Genomic DNA, 6,568 nt, shown 5'->3' with positions numbered 1-6,568 from the left:
GCCTTAGACGAAGTATACCTCTAGTACCAACAGTTTACCAGTACAATGTCATATATCCCCTGTTTGCTATTTACCCTGTATATAAAATTTATTTAACAGGTGAAAGATTCTAGAAAAACCTAGACTCACTCACACACACACACACAGTATCCAAACTGCCTTCATTATTTCATTATATCTAATTATTTTATCTCATTTCTGTGTTTTCTGTTAAACCAATAGAGGGAGCTAACTTTTTCGGTTAAAGTAAAAATCTCAAAGAAAAATCTACACAAAAGTTATGGAATGTCTCGAGGATTAAAAGTTCTGAAAGAAGTTCAAAAAAGAAAACTGAAATCGCTAAAGTATATGGAGTATGTGGTGTGTAATGTCCGAGGAAGTCAGAGCGCTGGTGTCACTCACTGGTGCTGTACGGACGAACCCAAGGTATTGGCTGGCTGGGGTCGCTCGTTGGTGAGGTACCGGTTTTTCGTAGTTCACTGGTGATGTATGGAGTTTTTCAAGCTCAGTTTGTCGAGCATTTTAGAAAATTCTCATGAAACTGAACATCTAATTTCGACGGCGTCGACTAATTTATGTTGCATTTGTTTCATGCTGGAAAAAGCTAAAATTGTCCGTATAGTATCAACGGTGTCGGTGCCTTGATTAGACCGAAAACAGAGGAAACCGCTAAAGATTATGAAAACTCGGGAAATATTTCTGCCTCAAAAAATGGTTACACAGATGGCAGGCAGCAAAGAAACAATTTGATGTTTAAGGCACTTCAACTATATTAGACATTCTACAAACTATACATAACGGCGTTGAAACGGCGATTGAATTTGTTTTCCGTATAACCGAACAGCCCTCTCAATCGGATATTATGCGCTGGAACCGTTGATATCCGTTTGTGCTGAGCGGACTGTACTTGGCTGTTCGCCCTAATGAATGTTGGTATATAGTTGGGTTTTAGAACTCTTTCATACATCTGATGTGTGTATGTCATATATCTATTTGTCTTAGGAGACTTGCCAAGTCTATGAAAGATAGGCTAACTATTTTGTTGTATGGTAATGCTAGTGGTGATTGTAGAGTTAAGCCCTTACGGGGGTATCATTCAGAAATGTAAACGCCACGCTAAATGATCACTAATCTTCACAATAGTCTTTTTATATTGATTTTTTTATTGTTTTTAGTGTTAAACACTATATTTATTCTCTATAAAATGTGTTTTTGGTATTATTTTGGAATGACTACAACGAATTAATTACACTGCTGGCCACCCAAATTGCAACACCAAGAAAGACAAAAGATATCGCAACAATATTTATTTTGTAGATAACATGTTGACCAAGCATCAAATGATTAAATTTATAGACTTCTGTGAAGTGTGGTTCCTGCCAAAATCAGTAGCCAGAGTAGCCGCCATTGTTGGAGATCACCGCTGCCACACGCCTCGGCATTGATTCAAAGAGACTTTGGATGTGTTCTTGGGGTACAGCAGACCAAGCAGCTTCCACGCGTTGCCAAAGTTGATCTGGTGTGGCAGCTGGGGATGTAATCTGGGTCAATCGTTGAGCAACCACGGACCACATGTTTTCTATCGGCGAAAGATCCGGAGAGTGAGCTGGCCAGGGAAGCAATTCAATCTGGCGATTGACGAAGAACCTTTGGACAATGCGTGCCACGTGTGGTCGCGCATTATCCTGTTGAAATATGGCTGTGGGCAAGCCCTGAAGGTAAGGAAGGACAACTGGCTCCAACACCTCGGAGATGTAGCGCTGGCTTTTTAAAGTACCGGCAATGCGTACTAGAGGAGTGCGAGAGTAATATCCAATACCGCCCCATACCATAATACCCGGTGCAGGACCAGTGTGGCGGTGCATAACGCAGCTGTTCAGCATCCTCTCTCCACGATGTCTCCAGACTCTCCGACCATCGTGGTGTTGCAGACAGAAGCGTGACTCGTCAGTAAAGACAGTTTCTTTCCATTGTGCCGTCCACATCCTTCTTTCATCGCACCATTGGCGGCGGAGACGTCTGTGGTTCTGCGTCAAGGGTAGACGAAGCAATGGACGTCTTGCGGCAGACCACTCTGCTGTAAACGGCGTCGAATGGTACGCGCAGACACTGGATGATGCGGTACAGACTGAATGTGCTGTGCTATGGTTCGTGATGTGGCTGAGCAATCCGTCACTGCCATACGCACAATATGCCTGTCATCACGTGAAGAGGTGAACTGAGGTGGATGCGATCGAACACGTCGGTCCGTCGTACCCTCCTGCATCCAACGATCACATATCCGCATTACAGTTGTTTGGTTTCGTCCAACACGACTACCGATTTCCCTGAAAGATAATCCACAATCTCGGTAGGCCACTATCCTTCCTCTGTCGAACTCGGATACTTGATCAAAAGATGATCGCTGTTTTCTACGAGGCATAATTGATCGTTTTTTTGAAAAAACCACAAGAAAAACACAATTGCCGTACTTCAAATCGTCGAAATCTCCAAGCCTTAAATAGCGCTTTGAAGTGGCGCCACAGGCGCGCGTGATGTGCGTCTGCGCTGAAATTCTAATCATTTGCATATCTCACCTCCGCTAATGCATGTTGTAAATTTCATATTATTTGCATGCTTCCTTCAGGGTGTTGCATTTACGGTGGCCAGCAGTGTAGATTTCCATCGGTTCGTATGGAACTAATCGCTCCAGTTTTCGTTGGTTTCGGATTTCGCTGATTGTTTTCGGACGGATTGTCGAAGAAAACCGAGGTATCACCATATTACTACTTGAGGGCACCAAAATGCACACTTGCCGCCCCCCCCCCCCCACCTTGCTCGTGACAAAGTTAATCTTGTTTCTGGTATTATGGCTCCAGTCCCTGTATGTTCCCTCAAGTTTTCTCAGCATCGTTGTCATGAAAACATGGAAACTAATAAAAATTTAGTTGTCAAACTGAATCCTAAGCTGTTGCCCCCTTGGAACCAGCCACCCGGGTGCACAGCACCCCTTGCACCCTCGCTTAAGCCGAACCTGTACGAGATTCTACACTAGCTATTTCAGTGTTTTAATCTTTTGGAAACCATATTCGTTAGATAACCAATAGGCTATATCTCTGCTATGAGTTAGAAATTTCCCTTCCGTGTGATTATGGATTCTTCAAGTGACCTAGTGAATATATATGTCTGTTTTTCTCTATTAAGGAGAAGCAAAAATAATATTGATCAATGGTGTGATTATCAAACATCACACAGTATCGTGGAAGTCTGTTTGAAGTTATTTCTTGTGTACGATGTGAACACGATTTCGAATCTTTTCTGATGTATTTGTTACATTCGTAAAAATTTTGCGAACATTGCATACGAAAACACGTGCCAAACATTTCTACAGTAGCCTCATTTTTCCGATCTCAGTATTGCATACAGTAGAACATTTTTTTTAGCGGGTAACCCGGATAACGCGTCACCCCTCTCACCAGGTCACATTTTCAAAATTCCGCGACTGTGTGTTCTTATGTTATTAAACTCCTGATAACGCGTCTTCGTACTCGGCTTTAGGGGCCACTTTTGTGGGAGCACGCCTTGAAAAATGTCCATGGAAATCGGAAACTTTTCACACACTGTAAATAAAGCAGTGGGGTTATTTACAATTTGTATGTCCCGCACCCCCCCCCCACCCATTGCAATATGATTTACCTTCCCGCACCCACTTGGATAATGCGTTTTCCAATTGTAAAATTCGGTTTTCTGTAATTAATTACATATTTTAAATATTTTAAACTCCTTTTTCGGCCTATGGTTAATTCATCCGGTCTCTGCCACCCACGAAACTGCTGGGCTGGAAGAGATCTCGGTAACGGGATAAGTCCAGTGGCAAAGTTCTGGCGTTCATTCAGGCCTGCGGTTTGTAGTTAAATTATATTTTAACAATTATTATTTTTTATAAATTAATTCAAAAACTAAACTAAAATTCTTTTTAACCCTTTAACCGGTTTTTAAAATTTTCTCCATCCACATTATAACTGTGAAATTTGAAATTGCGAAACCTTCCCGAATTGCCACGTATTTTAAGAAGATATTTTTTCCGATTGCAATCTGATAACTGCTCCCCCCTCCCCCCAAACAAAAAAATTCACTCCACCCCCTCGCTTCTATTTCCCTCACTATGATACAAAAACGCCTGCTGACGTGTGTGGCTTTCTATAAGAAGATTAGAAAATTTTTGGGGAAAAAAGTATTTTTCTATTAATCTGAGTGTATACCTTCTTTTACTGTGCTGAAAGAAAGGAGTATAAACACATACTATCTCTTTTTCTCCGTTTTTTTTAATTATTTAACCTTGAACAAGGGCTGACTCCGCCCACTTGGCAGTTGATTGGTTGGAGGGGGGAATGGGAAGACGTATAAATACCTTCATACGCGTTTTTAGAAGACGAAATGTTTCGATTTGGCTGAAATAAAGCAGATAAAGTTTGACGAGTTATCTCGGGATTACCGGTGAAAGTGTTGACATTTTCGAAGTTTTTAAGAAAAAGATTCAATAAATCTTTCATTTCAAAAAAAAAATAAACGCTTATTGATTTCCAGCCTCAACAACAACAATACTATATAAGGTTTTTTTAGCCACTTAGAATATTGCACTCTTGATACTCACGACAGTATCAAATCTATATAAACGCCAAAATAGAAACGGCAAAATATTTTGGGTGCAAAAAGAAAATTTTGCAATGGGAATTTCTCATGGCACATTTCCCCACATAAAAGCTAAAAAATGAGGCGTCGAAATGTCAGTATGATTCATATTTTTCAAAGAATCGAAAAATTCAATTCGGTTCTTAGGGGTCATTCAAGTATTACGTCAGCATCGAGGGAGGGGGGGGGGGGTTTGAAGATTGCTTACGTCATCAATCACCCTTTTTGAAGATATGAAAATTCTTGCCGCTGTGGTGGTCGAGTGGTTATAGTGACGGACTCGCGATGCGAGGATCCGGGTTCGAACCCCACAGTGGTGGTCGGCTGAAGTTGGTCTTCTGTGGTTCCCAACTTCAAGGCGCAAATGCGAGCCGATCTCCCCGTTAAAAAGTCTCGCCACAGAGAGCAACAGTCCTACAACGGTAAATCATTCAACCATAACACTTCACTCATAGTTAGAGAAACTGGTGGCAGATGGCAGCACTACACATAACAAGCATTACACAGAAACAAACTTTACGTCAGGTTGCACTACACGTACACGCACATTCCCGCATGTAGCTATTCGTTGGGGGTTCCGCAAGGGGGGTGTGGGCCGGGTGCATGTGTGGTGTAGCAGTAGTGGGTAGGGCCTCCAAAAGAAAAAATGGCTCGGGGATCCATGATGTTCTTAAGTCAGCCACCTCGTCGGGCAGTTTGCCTGTTGTGGCGTGATATTTGTATTTGACGAAATTTTGCTGACAAAGAGGGGGGAGGGGTCAGTGTTTTGCTTGCTGACAAGGGGGGAGGGGTGGGTCAAAAATGGCTAAAAATCTGCTTACGTAATACTTGAATGGCCCGTTACAATTTCAATTTTTTTTTTGGAGGGGGGGGGGAGACCCGCACTCCGGTTTAGAATCACTCATGTAAATAATAAGCTAAACGCTCAATTATTGGTGAAATTCCTGCCGGCCTACACCACGTCCACACTCCCACACCCAAACCCTCAATCCCCCGTTCACATCACCGCTCCACAAAGTCAGGGCGGTGGCGCGAGTGCGACTCCCCCTCCCATCCCGACACCCGTCGCAAGGCGCCCCAAGACCCCTCGCTTCGCGAAGGAAGACCCCGACCACCCCGACCTCCAAGAACCTCTATTGTGGATATGAGAGAATAATATGTTACAAGACGGGAACATCGCCCCTCATCAAGGAAAACATGGAACGCCTCGCGACAAGGGCCTCAATCGGTGTGTTATTCTTGAACTACGTATGAAGTTATTTGATTTGTCGATCTACAATCTTGTTCTCCTTGTTATTTCCTGCACCTCCGAACTCTGTCTGGTCTCCGGTCCTTCTTTTCACTTGAGGAGTTACATCCGGTTGCGACAGTCATAGTTGCAATTTGCCAAAAGTCATGTGCAGACAAATGCGCGTGTGCCACATCAAAAAATACTACAGATATATTGAGAAAAAAAACATGTGCAGACAGTATAAACAATCCAAAATCGTTCGCCGCTTATGCATGTATGACATATAAATTCAAAAGTTGGTGCCACGGCACAAAATGGGGGCGCCGGTGGGCCAATCTGCCTCTTTTCCAATGTATCCGGCTGGGCTTTCTGGCCTTCTTTTCCCCTGGGAAGTCACATGCTGGTGCGACAGTCAGCACTGTTATGGATTGGTACTTGAAATTCAGGTTTTTCAACCAATCCGTAACGGCACTGACTTGCAGAATCGAGTTCATATCCTCCTATGTGTTATAAATTAGTTCCAGATGTTGTTGTATGTGTTGTAAATTAGTTCCAGATGTTGTTTTCCCAGAATGTGTTGTGAATTAGTTCCAGATGTTGTTGTTCCAGAATGTGTTGCAAATTAGTTCCGGATGTTGTTGTCCCAGAATGTGTTGTAAGTTAGTT

The sequence above is a fragment of the Pholcus phalangioides genome, unplaced genomic scaffold, assembly GCF_987345545.1.
Source record: "Pholcus phalangioides strain wild (caught in Gottingen) unplaced genomic scaffold, Ppha-v1.0 ptg000008l_1, whole genome shotgun sequence".
Classification (NCBI taxonomy): domain Eukaryota; kingdom Metazoa; phylum Arthropoda; class Arachnida; order Araneae; family Pholcidae; genus Pholcus; species Pholcus phalangioides.
The sequence above is the reverse complement of the archived record's forward strand: the minus strand, read 5'-3'. Positions refer to the sequence as shown.